This window comes from Capricornis sumatraensis, chromosome 10 (assembly GCF_032405125.1).
Source record: "Capricornis sumatraensis isolate serow.1 chromosome 10, serow.2, whole genome shotgun sequence".
In the NCBI taxonomy this organism is placed as follows: domain Eukaryota; kingdom Metazoa; phylum Chordata; class Mammalia; order Artiodactyla; family Bovidae; genus Capricornis; species Capricornis sumatraensis.
The window spans coordinates 26175514-26192843 of NC_091078.1; positions in this window are offsets into that span (position 1 = coordinate 26175514).

Genomic DNA, 17330 nt, shown 5'->3' on the forward strand with positions numbered 1-17330 from the left:
TTATATGGGGAACCAACCTCAGATTGACTCGGTGGTTACCAGGGAAACTAGCAGAGGGGCATGCCTCTCATCACCCCTTTGATAGTTACAGGTGATGTTCTGCTCTACAGATTAGAACAGTCAATAGTTGGAGCTGGGGGAAAGTATGTCAGTTATTTGAGTAGGGGTAGGTGAAGCAGGCGCTGGTCAAGCAGGGGATGTACTTTGAGTGGCCTGATCTTATCCCATTAAAGAGGGCTTCTTCTTCTGTGTTTGTCCCTGGGTCCCCTCCACTGGTTGCCTTGTATAGGAGCCAGGACAAAGGAGCCAGTCTCCGTAGGACCTTCAGTGGCTCACCTTTAAATATAGATTTCTCCTCCTTGTGAACAGATCTGGAACGAAATTTGCTTCAGAAGAAAATCAAAACTGCTGGTTGATACAAAGTTTTGGATTGTATGTGGTTGGAAACTTCTCCATACCACCTCCAGACATTTATTATCATATAGAGTTTTGAAGTCTAGGTGACTTTTCTTGCTGCCCAATAAAGAGCAGAGAGAAAAAATCTTGGCCAGCAGTAGCCAACAAAAAACATTTCGGTTTTGGGTTCTTAATTGTTAAGAGTCTAATATGCCAAGGTTGACTTTATTAGCATGTCTCTTATCCTTTAGGAAAAAGTTTTGAAACAGTCTACGCAAAGGTTTTCCTATTGCAGTTTCTAGAGATGACTTGTGTTTGAATTTGGCCAATTAACACGACAATGTCCATGGCAGATTCTTTTCCAGGGGAAAAGAGTTGTTCTTTGAAGGGCAGTGTCTGAAGGTGTCGAGACCGAGAGGCATCTTCTCCTCTGGGACTGTTTGGATTGTATGTTCCTGAGCCAAAAAAAAAAAAAAAAAATCTTTAGCATTGGCTGACAAATTGGGCTTCAGAACAGGAGTTTCTAAAGCTGCAGTGGAAAATTTAATTATTCAGGGTCCTGTCAAAATCCATCTGCTTAATTCAACTGTTTCTGGGTAAGGTACTTTCTATTTTTTTCCAGCAGTATTACTTGATAGCTCTCTGATAGGAATATGAAATTAGCTTTCTTTATAAGCAAGCTTTTCTTTTTATTTTTCTCAGCCTTGGGAGTATTTGTGTTAGATATCTTTCTAGAGTTTATTTGCTTTATAGATAATTTGATAGAGACACTTAAGCGACTTTCAGAGCTGAGAGGTAGATGGTGTCATTTAAGGAATTGCTGCCAGAGATTTCAACGTGATAATGACTTAGTGACTGACTAGTCCCCACAACTTATAAGTAAAGCCTTTCTGTAATTTTATAGGGAGAAGAGCACCAGAAGTTTTTTGGGTTTGCACAAGACCCACATATGTGACATGTTTGTGAGCATGTCTGGGGTCTTGACTGTTTCAGGGTGCCTCATCTAAACAGTTGGAAACCCTGTACTAGACAATAGTTACATTTATGATAAGCATTCATAAATTTGCTTTTGGGGAGCGGGTAGGGGAAGGCTTTGAGTTGCTAAATGTATAAATAATGAATGTGCCAATATCTGGGCTTTTTCAGCTTAAATATCAGACAGAGAGCCTTATGCAAGCCACTGAGTTAGTGAAACTAGTTGTTATTTTAGGGTGCGTGCCTGGATAATAAGTATAGGACAGAAACGGAGTTTTCAAAATCAGTGATGCCATGTGTGTTTTAAATAGAAATTAAGAAAAAGTTATACTGATGATTCTCAGTGAAAATATGTATATAAGAAAACCTCAGTGAAAATATATATAAGAAAGTGGACTTGTTAGTAATAACAGCCTTACATCTGTATGGGGTCTGCAGCCAAATGGACTTTCAAAAACCAGCTCCTCTTTTCCAATTCAAATCAAGAACTCTTCTAATTTCAGTAGGTCTTCAAATCAAGAATGCGTCATGGGAATTTTTTTTTTTTTTAAAGCATTTATTTGTTTGTCTGTACTGGGTCTTGGATGTGGCACGTGGGATCTTTAGTTGTAGTGTAGAGGATCTAGTTACTTGACCAGGGATCGAACCCAGAAGCCTTGCACTGGGAGTTCAGAGTCTTAGCCACTGGTCCACCAGGGAAAGTCCCTATTGTGGCGATTTTGGAAAACAGCTCTCTGGGGTCTTGGAACTGGGGAGGAAAATAAAAATATTTTGCTGGGCTACTTTTGAATAATGAATATTCCTATGATAGAGTCAGAGGCTTGCTGATCTGGGCCTGGCTGAGGATCATTTTTAGTTAAGAGCACTACTTGCTTTTCCATTTTCCCAGCCTTTCAAACCCTGACTTGTATCAGTCCAACCTTGCAGGACCAACCCTGTGCATTCCACTTTTTCCTGCAGTCTGGAGGCCACGCCTACTTCGAAGGCTTGCAGGATGTAAGGCTGCTTCTTGTCACAAAGCTCTGACTCCTTCCTCACCAGACAGGGTTTGGGGCTTTTCCAGCTCTACTAGACACACCTTGGAGACTATTCTAGTTCTCCGCCTACCTCCTCACTTTAAGTCTTCAGGTCCTTTAAAACAATAGGAAATAATCCGTTTATTTTCTTCTGGGAACAACTCTGGTTTTACTTTGAGATGTTGGGGAACCGAATGAACCTTCCTGTGCCTGAATTCTGCTTCTCTGCTGTTCCAATCTCAAGGGCACACAGCCTCTTTCAGGTTGTTTCTGGATCTTCAGCATGCATGTTAACAATTTATGGTGCTTTACTAAGAATCCATGCTCTTGGGTTCCCCTTGAATTCTATTAATATGATGGGGCCCAAGTACCTTCATGTTAAACAGCCTTCTTTGCTGATTTTAATGCTTATGATCTGAGGACAAAGTCTGAGAATCATTAATGCTTTAGAATTTTAATGTGAAAAGGACTAAATGGGGTAACGAGCCCAAACTTCCTTGTTTTTCAATTGAAGAAATTGAGCTTAAAAGAGATGATAAACTCACGGCTAACTGGTAACAAATCTGGGACTAGAAACTGGGTTCTCTTACATTTTAGTTTATGAGGCTATGAGGCATAAGGTGAGACATGACCACATAGAAGTAAAATAGCTCAGGGTTTATGGGATTGAGCCATGTGGCTGCCTCAAACATGTAAATTTGAGAATGTTACTGAAATGCAGAAATATGAGGACTATAGATTCTTTCCTGAATTATCTGGAAAGGTCTTTTTGTGTAGGTTATCAAGTCTAAACTTGCATTCAATTCTTAAAATTCCCGGTGCCAAGTGGGCATCCATTTGGATGAAGATTTGTTTGAAGATTTCTAGGGATAAATATGCCCCCAACCACCCTGAGCCCCTCTCCCTGTCCACTTTCTAACAGCTTATTTCCCATTATAATTACTTTCCTTTTGAGCTGGAAATCTCTCCTCCCTGCCTTAAGCTTCTATTGCCGAGGCTAGTCCTACTTTCTTTCCTTTCAATATTTGTTATTTTTGTTTTTAATCAAAGGATAATTGCTTTACAATATTACTTTGGTTTCTGCCATACATCAACATGAATCAGCCATAGGTATACATATGCCTCCTCCTTCTTGAAACTGCTGCTGCTAAGTTGCTTCAGTCGTGTCTGACTCTATGCGACCCCATAGACGGCAGCCCACCAGGCTCCCCCATCCCTGGGATCCTCCAGGCAAGAATACTGGAGTGGGTTGCCATTTCCTTCTCCAGTGCATGAAAGGGAAAAGGGAAAGTGAAGTCGCTCAGTCGTGTGTGACTCTTAGAGACCCCATAGACGGCAGCCCACCAGGCTCCTCCATCCCTGGGATCCTCCAGGCAAGAATACTGGAGTGGGTTGCCATTTCCTTCTCCAACGCATGAAAGGGAAAAGGGAAAGTGAAGTCGCTCAGTCGTGTGTGACTCTTAGAGACCCCATGGACGGCAGCCCACCAGGCTCCTCCGTCCATGGGATTCTCCAGGCAAGAGTACTGGAGTGGGTTGCCAGTGCCTTCTCCATTCTTGAAACTACTTATATTTATTTATTTATTTGGCTGTGCTGGGTCTTAATTGTAGCACAGGGGTCTTTTCATTGAGACCTGCAAACTCTTGGTTGTGGCACGTGGGGTCTAGTTCCCTGACCAGGGATCGAACTCTGGCCCCCCCTTCACTGGGAGCACGGAGTCTTAGCCACTGGACCACCAAGGAAGTCCCTGATCCTATTTTCAAGAGAGATTCAGAACAAGTCCAATTTGCCTTCCACCTGACAACAATCACACTATCTAAACTGTTATTGTTTAGCCTGAACGACCCAAGGTACTTTGCCATTCTTTGTGTAATTTGACTTTCAATTTTCTTCATTCTGATTCTTTTCTTCTAAGTGAAGTCTGTTTGGTCATTTTTTTGTATTAAGAAATGACACCTGAAATAGTCATAGTACTCAGTGTGGTTTGACCAACTCAGAACTCATTATTTCTAGATATTTTTCTCCTAACTACAAGGACTGTGGGCTTCCCAAGTGGCACCGGTGGTAAAGAAAAGAACCTGCCTGTCAATGCAGGAGACACAAGAGATGTGAGTTTGGTCCCTGGGTCAGGAAGATCCCCTGGAGGAGGGCATGGCAACCCACTCCAGTGTTCTTGCCTGGAGAACCCCATGGACAGAGGAGCCTGGCAGGCTACAGCCCATAGGGTCACAAAGTGTCAGACATGATTGAAGCGACTTAGCAACCACACAAGCATAAGGACTGAAAATACTATCTTTTGGGGTGGCCCAGTCACATTAAACTCATAGTCATTTAAAACTCCCATTTTTTTTTTTTACATGTGCTGTTAAAATCATGTGTCCTCACATAGTTTGGTTTTTTTACAGCCACGTGTTTTACTTCATGGGGCTGCCCATGTGGTGCTAGTGGTGAAGAGCCTGCCTGTCAATGAAACTAACAAACATACTGTAAATCAACTATACTCCAATACAATTTTTAAAAATATTAAAAAAAAAAAAGTGTTCCAGCCTGGGAAATCACGTGAGTCAAAGATCAAAGATGAAAGAAAATAACACTTGGGGTGTGGGTGAAGGGTACACATAGATGGGTCTGGCAGAGACAAGTACCAGGAGAAGGCCAGTGGAAGCAGCTGTGGGATTGGCGAGTGTCTGGGTGGTTGATAGAAATGTTGGTCAGTGGTGTCTGAGACTGACACCAATCCATTAATTGATCTTCTTTAGGGAAGACAGTTTTCCACAACTCTAATCACTACATTTTCCATCCTGTCTACCAAAATATCCTGAGAGATTTGGCCAAATACCTAGCTGAAAATCAGATGCACTATGTTCCCTGACTGAGCAGACTAATAACCTTAATTAAAAAGAAAATGTGTTGACCTTCATCTGGCCTAACTTGGCCCCTGTGAACCTGTGCCAGTCACCTGTGACTGATGTCTGATTTTTTTTAAAAAGATATTTATTTATTTGTTTGGCTGCACCGGGTGTTAGTTGCAGCATGCAGGATCTTCGGTATTCATTGCCACATGTAGGAATTGTTATTTTGCAGCCATGCAGGTGATGTCTGATTTCTCATCCACACGACTCCCCCTGAGTTGGTCCCTAGGGAGAGAGCCAGGAAAAAGCCTCTTGGAAGACTGACCTCATAAAATGTAACGGTGGGTAATTGTGAAATATGATATAGAAAAGATTTTCTCTTGCTCAAGAGATGTCAGCTGGGTTAAAAGGAGCCCTCATGGGGCACTGTCTGGCTGGTACAGCAGAGTGGTTAAGAGCCAGGCCTGGGAGTCAGATTACCTAGATGCAAACCCTGCCTTTTTCAGTTACTGTCTTCGTGACTTTGAACAAAAGGTTGGCTTTCCTCAACTATAAAAGGGAGATCAAATGCCTACATCTCGGGGCAATATGTATTTGAAGTAAATGAAATAATGTATGTCCAGTGCTTGGCACATAGTATGCATTTGATAAGTGTTATTATTTTTCTAGAACAAATTGTTTTCATCATAAAGACTCTCGCACCTTCTAATTTCTTGCCCTCGTGTGGTCTTGTCATTCTCTCTCATACTTCGTGGAGCAGCCCCCCCCCCTTTTCTTCCTGTTACAGCAACTGTGAAGTGCAAAGGGAATAAAGTATCTGGAAGCAGCACTATGAATTCTTTTGATTAAAGCGATACTTTTTTTCCTCCCATTTTTGGAGGCCTGGAGTCAGCTAGCCAGACCGATGTGAAGAAAGACTTGTGGCGTGAGTGAGCTGGTACACGGCCCCATGCCTGCAAAGTCACCCCACCCCCACGTCTGCAGTGAAGGCTGTGGGTGGACCGGTGACAGGAGGCATTCTTTCTCGGTGCTGTACGTGACATCCCAGGCAAATGGACAGCGTGAGCCTTTGTGATTTTGCAACGTTTCATTGTTACTTAGCACTTTAGATTAGCAACTGTCCAAAGCTGAGGCAGCAGCTAATGTTCGGAAAGGGATGTTATTTTGTCAGCTTGTATAATTTACCAGTGGACCAAAATTTGCCCTTCATTTGTAAATTAGAAAAGTAGAATGAGTCCCTGAGCCCTCTGAATTTGGAAATCTTTCCTACCATCCCAGCCATTCATGATATCTAAAATTCCGTTTGGTAATCCAGGGTCACTGGAGACGCCCATTAGATTTTCCCGCACGTTTGGATCAGTGTAGGTATGAATAGATCAGGGCTAAGGCCAAGATTTGCCCTCAAGACATTTTGGGGGCTTTCTGGAGGTTTCTAGTAAGCAGTCATGTGTCTTTCTTCTTTTGTAAGTATTCTTCTGGGAGATGGAGTGGTCAAGACATTGCCCACCTCAGTCCCTATTCTCTGTCTGAAACAAGGAGAGCCTGTTTCAGGAAGAGATGTGGAGATGGTGCATTGCTAATGAGAATGACATGCCCTCTGCGGCCTCCTCTGGCGTGGAGCTGGGCCATGAGCTGGGAACACCTGCTCTTACGTGCTGTATGTTTCAACCCATTGAAAGATCTTAGTGAAAAATCAAGCATGGAATGATGTTCTGTGGTTTTCAAAGAGGTTCCTACGGGGTTTGAGTTGGATAGGCCAGGCCAAGAACAAACTCATTCATCTGTGACAGATATAACTAGACTCCAATGTCTGGTCTGGGAAAACTGGGCGTGTTTTACAGAACGCACAATGCTTGGGATCCTCATTTAGAACATTTGTAATATTAGTCTGGCCCCAAATTGAGCTGACCTCACAACTGTCAAGAGGGTAAGTGTGTTTGGGTCTGGGTCTTTATGCCATCTAGTGAAATCATCAAGTTTGTTCTCTAGAAAAACCGCAGATCAATTTGCTGCATCTCTAAGTCACTTCCCCGGTAAGGCCAACCCAGTAACCTCATAAAAAAAACAGCTCATATCTCCAAGCCTAACTTTTCTCAGTTCCTCTGGATAAATAAAGTTTCTCTGTGAATCAATTAGAGGAATCTCCATTTTTTTTAAATATCAAAGAATTGGATTAAAATAGATTGTGCAGGAAATGCTGTCACAAAAAAGGCCAACAAAAAGAAGACATGCTTAATTATTGAGTGGAATATTCATAATTTTTCATATCTATCAGCTCAGTGTGTCCCTAACATGTTTTTAAGATGTACAAAAGGAACACATATTATAGGTCTTCTTTTTTTTTTTTTTTGAGGAAAGCAAAACAAATGCCAATATAATCCTTGTTTTTGAATACTTCATTTCTCTTCAGTTGAACAAAATAACACCATTTCTTTTTCAATTCTCTCTTTTAGGGCTACCCTCCACCCAACCATTGTGTAAAGAAGTTCATTTAAAGGTAAACCCCACAAGACCTTGAGAAAAGTTTTGCTACTATACTATTGTAGTTAATCATAAATGATTACTAGTTCCTGCCTTCTCTGCAGTTAATCATGGATTTCTGGTTTTTCAGTCAGGATAAAGAAAGTTTAAATGTCTCCAGGAGCTCTCAGAGACCAGCAGGCTTACCATATTTTCCTCGGAGTGCTCTCTCCTAGTCAGGACGTTTCTGAGTGCCACCTTTAAGTACACCTGTTGTTGACCTGAGTGAAAACTAGACGTACAAGTGTTGGAGTAGGAAGTTAATAGGTATGTCCAAACCTATTATTTCCAATAAGCCTTTATGAGGCCTTTCTTCTGAGTTAAGATATCTGGAGGCTTGAATTTGGCCAGTAGTAGGAAGTGGACTTGCCATGGTAGCGTCAGACATCCTGGTTTTTAAAAGAAGACGGGTCAGAGAATGAAGGCTGGACTCTGAAGTACCCATGCCCTTCCTTCCTGTCATCTATCTCTCTTTCCACCTTACCTTTTCCTCTTCTCTTTCTAGCACAGTTTCTCCTCTCCCTCCCCTCTCCATGTCTCTGTCACTGTCTCTCACTTTCTCCTCCTGAAATTTATCTTGACTATTTTCTCCCAGATCAAAGGTAGAAGTGGACCATTTGATTAATTGCCATGCAGCAGAACCCTTTGCCTCCTTGACACACAAGCCAAGGAGACAAAGGGCACTCTTTAGAAGTCTTGAGCTGTGTGGGTGCAGGGTGTAGAATTCACAAGGCTGAGAGCATGGGGCCCTCCCAGCAGGGATGTGAAGGTCCCTAGACCCTGCCAAAGAATAAAGTTGCTACTGCTCACATTGTGTTGAGCCATATTTGCATTTGAGGAAAAAGCATACAACCCCAGCTATTAAGCCATGTGGACTATACAAGTTTGATTTAAAGTTTGAAAAAAAATCTTTTAATTTCCATGTGTGGACATCAGTAGCATGAGGGTTGACAGTCAGGAATGATGACTGACAGTTTAATCTTTTCTTTCCCGTGCTGTGAAAAGTCCTCAGAATTGCACTGTCCCAGCCAGGCATCACTAGTCCTGTGTAGCTATTTTCATTCAAATTAGTTAAAATGAAGTAAAACTTAATATTTTGTTCCTTCATCACATTAGTCTGATTTTAAGTATTCAGTAGCTATATGGTGGCATCAGTTACTCTATCAGACTGTGTAGGTAACATAACATTTCCATCTTTGCAGAAAGTTCCTCAGGACAGAACTGTTCCTAACCCTTTGTTCTCTTAAGCCAGGTAGGTTAGAGGAGGCCATGGAGTGCTCCACAATAGAAAGCTGAGTAGGATTTCAGAACTGGCTGAACACAAAGAAAAAGAAAACAGAATGCCATGTTAAAATAAAGAGAGGTGGAATGGAGATACTGTTTGGAAAGTTGTTTTAGAAGTTGAGAAGATATACCTGTACATATATTTATATATACATAGATACACTGATACAATTATAGATGGAATTATGACAGTTATTGTGATTATTTCTAAGAGAAGAATGCTCAACTGAGGGTGAAAGCTTAGTCAATGGCTATGTGCTTTCTCTACTCATCAGAACTAAAATTTAGGGTTCAACCCTCCTAACCTAGGCTAGGTCTCAAGTGAGGAACCCTGCCTTCTTTGTAAGGCTAACAGTTGCTTTGAGTAATTGAGATATGCTTAAATTCCCAAAGGGAATTTTGTTCCCACAGATCATCTTCCCTGGATCCTAACAGGGGTCCAGAGTCACTTACTACCTTCAGGTAGTGAAAATGATGATTTTAAAGCAAAGATCTTCTTTAGCCTAACCAATAATCTTCCTCTTGAATTGAACACAGATCCCATCAGACCTTTCTCTCAAGTTAATTCATGGTTCAAGCCTGATTTGGATGTTTGTCGGTCATACAGAAAAGACCCTTTGGCTACTCTGCCCCAGTGTCATGATTACAAAGACACAGACTAAGATAATGGATTCTAGTCTCCTGGCTTGCACAAGGCAGGCTTTTTCAAGCCAGGTGGCAATATCATTGAGATCCAGTGTCCCTCAAAGCAAGAACATTGGGTTCTTCAGAGACATCAACTTTGGCCGCTGTACTGTGACTTCCTAAATTCGCTAATGATCCTGCCCTTCTTCTCCTCCCCCCAGGCACTTTCATTTACTTTTCAACCCTTTTGGCTCTGACCTCTTGGTGGTTACAAAACTAAATGGGTAAGAGGGCTGGGGAATAATCCACCAAACCCTCATCGAGTCTTAAGGATTTAGGTATTGGTGTCTGTGTGCCGGGTCCTTCTAACCTGTTCCTCAGTGAAACATGAGGGAAGGCAGTCTGAGCATCACGTGTTCTGGTAAAATCTCTCTGAGCTAAAAGTTAAGGGGGTCTCACTGCCTTGTTGGAGGATGAATGGAGTTTGTGATGAACCCAGGAGAAGCGATCAGAGGTTTAATCAGCACATACGTGAGCCTGATTCTTCGCTGGTAATGATTAGAACTTTCCATCAACACATTTGTTACTAATCAACAAATATTTATTGAGTGCATCTTCATCAGATGTTGAGCTATAACGAGGGAACCTATCGTCTATTTGTCAAGTTTTGAACAGATCGATGATACGTTATGATTCACAAACTTGGGAAGTCTCAAACGTTTTGTGTTGAGTATTTTAAAGGTTTTATTTTTATCACCAAATGTGAAAAGTGGAATGTGAAGAAAGATTGTGGAAGGGGAACGGTCCCTCCTTATCTCTGTTTCCTAGGTCTGGGATGAACTGCAGGGAGAAAATAGGTCATTTGAAGGATGGGTCCGTTATGAACAAAGTCTGAAAATGAAAATTGAAATGGTTTTTAACTACCTGGCTGTTTCTGCATTGATTAGTTGTTTGTTGAAATAGGAAGGCCATGCCAGAGCTTTCTCTCACATTCCTGGGATCTGAATTTACATGTCTCGTGTCTGCTTTCAGAGCACCGTCAAAACTTGCTTGTCATTTGCCTCATCTCTTCATTGCCAACAACTGGTATAGCTGAGGGAGGAATCTCTTTCAGAGAGGCGAGGGACCTTGGAAGTCATCTGTTTTCACTTCTTTACCTTCCGAGTGAGACATCTGAGGTCCAGAGAGGTGAGGCACCTCCCTGCAGGTGCATAGCTTCTTGGGCTAGAAGCTGGATGACTGACATTCTGCTTTCCTCTCTCTCTCTTTTAAATCTGGCTGTGCCAGGTCTTAGTTGCAGCGTGAGGGATCTAGTTCCCTGACCAGGGATTGAACCCAGGCCCCCTGCATTGGGAGCACGAGTCCTAACCACTGGACCCCCAGGGAATCTGTGCCTCTCTTAACTAGGTTCTCCACCGGCTTGATTTGCCCTGTGTTTAAAACCATCCTACTGCTGATCTGTGAAGAAGTGTTGGTTACAGAAATGTGAAGGCACATCTTTTGGATAGCTTTTCAGGCCAAAGCAGAGAATTGTTTCTAGAATCTGAGACAGCAACATTTCTAAACAGAGACTTCAAGCTTCTGGATTCTGAGTAATTTCCCAGTTTGATAAAATGGGCTCTCCTGGCTTTACCTCCTTGAAGAAAGGCTGCTCTATCAGGAACAGTTTGGATAACACAATTTAAAAGCAATACAGCACAGTGATGAAAGTACGGATTCCAGAGCCAAGCTGGGTTCATAATCCTGGCTCTGACATGTACAAGTTGTATGACCTTGGACAAACCACTTAATTGCTCTGAGCCTCAGTTTACCCCTGTGTAAACTGGGGATAATGATAACAGTAGTATATTCCTCAGCCGAATCAGTATATTGTAAAGCATTTAGAGTGGTGCCCTGGCACATTATTTAAGTGTTAGCTATTTTTATTACTGGCACATTACTTAAGTGTTTGCTATTTTTATTATGCCTGTATGCTAAGTCACTTCAGTCATATCCAACTCATTGTGACCCCATGGACCATAGCCCATCAGGCTCCTCTGTCCATGGGATTCTCCAGGCAAGAATATTAGAGTGGGTTGTCATGCCCTCCTCCAGGGGATCTTCCTGACCCAGGGATCAAATATGGGTCTCCTGCATTGCAGGCGGATTCTTTACGATCAGTGCTACCCAGGAAGCACCCCCCCCACACACACACACTTTTTTCTTTATTTACTTGGCTAAATGCAATGTACTCTATCCTCTATTTCCTACATAAAACTATAAGAAAAAAGGAAAAGCATAAGAAATCAAGGGAGTGATGTGATTTGAAAGTGTTAATTCATCATCTCTTTAATTGGCCTGACACATCACTAGAATAATCTACTGTGGCCTAAACCATGGGGTATTAGAATTATCAGAGGCTTGAGAGGTCACCTGACCCATCTTGCTGGCTTAAGAAAGAGCCTGAGGCCTAGAGAAGGACCCACAATCTTAACGGTCAGGTTCAAGTGCCTGCTGTCCACCAGTAGCCTGGCCATGGTGGCTGGAAAACAAGACATTGCCTGAAAAGGGGGGAGGTGGCTGAGACATTTAGTGGATCCCAGAAAGGAAAAGGAAGGACTTATTCCAGTTGTTAGAAAGACTTGCCACTGAGGAGTGGTTCAATGAAAGGAAGAAAAGAACTATGCTTTCCTGAGTCACACTGTTCCCCTCCTCCTGCCCCATTTCTGAGCCTGCCTATTGGTTTATATTTCAATTGCATCTGGTGGTGGCAGTGGTGGAATTTCTAACTCAGGTCCCCACGAAGCATAAACAAAGTTCCTCTTAGTTGAATGGGGTTCCCTCATGTCTTCTAAAGTTTGCACCCACAAGCTTCAGAGAGAATTAAATGTCCTTCATCAAGCATCTGGTGCTTCCCTAGTGTCTCAGATGGTAAAGAATCTGTCTGCAATGCAGGAGACTTGGGTTTGATCCCTTGGTCGGGAAGGTCCCCTGGAGGAGGGCATGGCACCTGACTCCTGTATTCTTCCCTGAAAAATTCCATGGATAGAGGAGCCTGGCAGGCTACAGTCCGTGGGGTCACCAAGGGTTAGACATGACTGAGTGACTAACACTTTCATCAAGCATCCAGCTGACATCCCAACAGAGCCAAGTTCTCATTCAGGTTCCCAGTGGGTCAGGACCCCACTTTTCAAGACAGCGACATGGATGAGCAAGATAATGACATGGATGAGCTATCATAATGAGATGACACATTTTAGTGATTAACTTCATTTGGGCTTGTATTGCCATTTTTATTGTGAAATAAATAGTACATTCAAAAGAGTATATGCCATATATTTATAATTAAAGGCAAATAAAAAATGAATACTCAGTATCTACCATTCAGGTTTTAAATTAGAACATGTTAATATTTCTTATAAGGGCTAGACCAAAAACTCCATGAGGTCATGTGTATATAGTATATAATATGTCTTTACACATGTATATAATCATATATATATATATTTAGTATTTGGCACTATCATGTGTGTGTGTATATATATATGTTATATATATATAGTATATGTACATACATATAGTTTAGTATATGATAAATTGCTTAAAGAGGTTAAGCAACTTGACCAAAGTTCAGTTCAGTTCAGTTCATTCACTCAGTCATGTCCGACTCTTTACAATCCCAAGAATTGCAGCACGCCAGGCCTCCCTGTCCATCACCAACATTTTTCTTCAGTTTCCTTGTTGTATATCACAAAGCGTGTAGACTTTAATTTCTATTGAATGCCTGATCCAGCACTCATTGGAGAATCATTTGGATAAAATACAGGTTATTAGAAATACAAATTTATTTAGTTCAGTTCTGTTCAGTCTCTCAGTCATGTCCGACTCTTTTCGACCCCATGAATCGCAGCACGCCAGGCCTCCCTGTCCATCATCAACTCCTGGAGTTCACTCAGACTCACATCCATCGAGTTGGTGATGCCATCCAGCCATCTCATCCTCTGTTGTCCTCTTCTCCTCCTGCCCCAATCCCTCCTAGCATCAGAGTCTTTTCCAATGAGTCAACTCTTTGCATGAGGTGGCCAAAGTTTTGGAGTTTCAGCTTTAGCATCAGTCCTTCCAAAGAACACCCAAGACTGATCTCCTTTAGAATGGACTGGTTGGATCTCCTTGTAGTCCAAGGGACTCTCAAGAGTCTTCTCCAACACCACAGTTCAAAAGTATAATTTCTTCGGCACTCAGCTTTCTTCGCAGTCCAACTCTCACATCCATACATGACCACAGGAAAAACCATAGCCTTGACTAGAGGGACCTTAGTCGGCAAAGTAATGTCTCTGCTTTTTAATATGCTATCTAGGTTGGCCATAACTTTTCTCCCAAGGAGTAAGCGTCTTTTAATTTCATGGCTGCAGTCACCATCTGCAGTGATTTTGGAGCCCCTCAAAATAAAGTCTGACACTGTTTCCACTGTTTTCCCATCTATTTCCCATGAAGTGATGGGACAAGATGCCATGATCTTTGTTTTCTGAATGTTGAGCTTTAAGCCAACTTTTTCACTCTCCTCTTTCACTTTCATCAAGAGGCTTTTTAGTTCCTCTTCACTTTCTGCCAGAAGGGTGGTGTCATCTTCATATCTGAGGTTATTGATGTTTCTCCCGGCAATCTTGATTCTAGCTTGTGCTTCATCCAGCCCAGCATTTCTCATGATGTACTCTGTATAGAAGTTAAATAAGCAGGGTGGCAATATACAGTCTTGACGTACTCCTTTTCCTATTTGGAACCAGTCTGTTGTTCCATGACCAGTTCTAACTGTTGCTTCCTGACCTGCATATAGTTTTCTCAAGAGGCAGGTCAGGTGGTCTGGTACTCACATCTCTTTCAGAATTTTCCACAGTTTATTGTGATGCACATAGTCAAAGGCTTTGGCATGTCAATAAAGCAGAAATAGATGTTTTTCTGGAATTCTCTTGCTTTTTCCATGATCCAGTGGATGTTGGCAATTTGATCTCTGGTTCCTCTGCCTTTTCTAAATCCAGCTTGAACATCTGGAAGTTCACAGTTTACGTATTGCTAAAGCCTGGCTTGGAGAATTTTGAGCATTACTTTACTAGTGTGTGAGATGAGTGCAATTGTGCGGTCGTTTGAGCACTCTTTGGCATTGCCTTTCTTTGGGATTGAAATGAAAACTGACCTTTTCCAGTCCTGTGGCCACTGCTGAGTTTTCCAAATTTGCTGGCATATTGAGTGCAGCACTTTCACAGCATCATCTTTCAGGATTTGAAATAGCTCTACTGGAATTCTATCACCTCCACTAGCTTTGTTTGTAGTGATGCTTTCTAAGGCCCACTTGACTTCACATTGCAGGATATCTGGCTCTAGGTGAGTGATCACACCATCGTGATTATCTGGGTCATGAAGATCTCTTTTGTACAGTTCTTCTGTGTATTCTTGCCACTTCTTAATATCTTCTGCTTCTGTTAGGTCCATACCATTTCTGTCCTTTATTGAGCCTATCTTTGCATGAAATGTTCCCTTGGTATCTCTAATTTTCTTGAAGAGATCTCTAGTCTTTCCCATTCTATTGTTTTCCTCTATTTCTTTGCATTGATTGCTGAGGAAGGCTTTCTTATCTCTTCTTGCTATTCTTTGGAACTCTGCATTCAGATGCTTATATCTTTTGTTTTCTTCTTTGCTTTTTGCTTCTCTTCTTTTCACAGCTATTTGTAAGGGCTCCTCAGACAGCCATTTTTGCTTTTTTGCATTTCTTTTCCATGGGGATGGTCTTGCTCCCTGTCTCCTGTACAATGTCAGGAACCTCCCTCCATGGTTCATCAGGCACTCTGTCTATCAGATCTAGTCCTTCAAATCTATTTCTCACTTCCACTGTATAATCATAAGGGATTTGATTTAGTTCATACCTGAATGGTCTAGTGGTTTTCCCTACTTTCTTCAGTTTAAGTCTGAATTTGGCAATAAGGAGTTCATGATCTGAGCCACAGTCAGCTCCTGGTCTTGTTTTTGCTGATTGTATGGAGCTTCTCTATCTTTGGCTGCAAAGAATATAATCAGTCTGATTTCGTGTTGACCATCTGGTGATGTCCATGTGTAGAGTCTTCTCTTGTATTGTTGGAAGAGGGTGTTTGCTATGACCAGTGCGTTCTCTTGGCAAAACTCTGTTAGCCTTTGCCCTGTTACACAGTTAGAAGAGACAGATCTGGAGTTGAAACCAGGCCTGTCTTACGGCCTGAAGGCTTAATCACTCTACCCTGTTGCCTAATCTGTTATGCCCCTTTGCTGTCCTCGCTAAACTTTAGTACTCAGTGCATGACTGGCATGTCAGTTAGGACCAAAGCCAGGCTTGGCTCACTGAGAATCTACAGGTACAACAAGGGCTGCAGACTCTGGTGTGCTGCCCCCCATGCCTAGTAAAGAACTGAGTGTGCCCATCTGTCCCCAGTTCTGTGTTCAGAGACATCTCAGTGGGTGCTTGAAATCCTCCGTGATGGCCGTGTTTCCACAAGGCAACTGCTGTAAATCATGAGTCTCCCTTCCTCTCCCTGAGAGTGGATATGCCGGCACACCAGCCTGGGACTCCTGACTTGAAAGATAGAAGCTGCTTGGGTCTCTGGGGCCAGGGAGAGGCTGTAAGGTGAGGTGAAAACAGAATGTTCAGCGAGGTATGGGGTGAGAGGGCACAGGCCATGCACTGTTCCTCAAAGTGAGGCCCTGGGGAGCACATTAAAAAATGCTGAGTCCCAGTGAGAACACATTGGATAGCACAGGGAACTCTACTTAATGCACTGTGGTGACCTGAACGGGAAGGAAATCCAAAAGGGAAGGGATCTGTGCAGATGTATGGCTGATTCATTTTGCTGTACAGTAGAAACTAACATAGCATTGTAAAGTAATAAAACTCCAATAAAAATTAACTATAAAAAATGCTGAGCCCCAGCCTCCCTGCCCAGAGATTTCTGTCAATTGATCTGTCCTGGGGCCCTAATATCTGCATTTTAAAAAATTAAAAAAAAATTTTTTTAACAGTAGTTCTTTGTTGGGCATCCTTTTAAAATATAGCAGTGTATACAGGTCAGTCCCAAACTCCCAATCTGTCCCTCCCCCTCCCCCTTGCCTCTTGGTGACTATATGTTCATTCTCAAAGTCTATGAGTCTGTTTCTGTTTTGTATATAAGTTCATTAGTATCTTTTTCTTTTTAATTCCACATATAAGAGAATATCAGCATTTTTAAGCACCCCTGCTGATTTGTATGTACACTAAACTTTGAGAAGTAGTCCAGTGCTTCTCAGACTTTAACAAGCATACAAATCACCTCAGGAAATCTTGTTAAAAAGCAGGCTCTGATTCAGTAGGTGTGGCCGGGGCCTGAAATTTCACAGTTCAAACAGGGTTCCAGGTGGTGTCAGTGCTACTGGTCCAGGGATCTTGCTTGGCAGAAGAAGCAGGTCCAACTCGCTTGTTTTACAGATGAGGAACCTAAGAAAGTCTTCCTTGGGCTAAGTGACTCTAGCTGGGGAGGGTGAGGGGAGACCTGGAGATTGCAATTGACACATATACACTATTGATGCTGCTGCTAAGTCACTTCAGTCGTGCCCGACTCTGTGAGACCCCATAGACGGCAGCCCACCAGGCTCCCCTGTCCCTGGGATTCTCCAGGCAAGAACACTG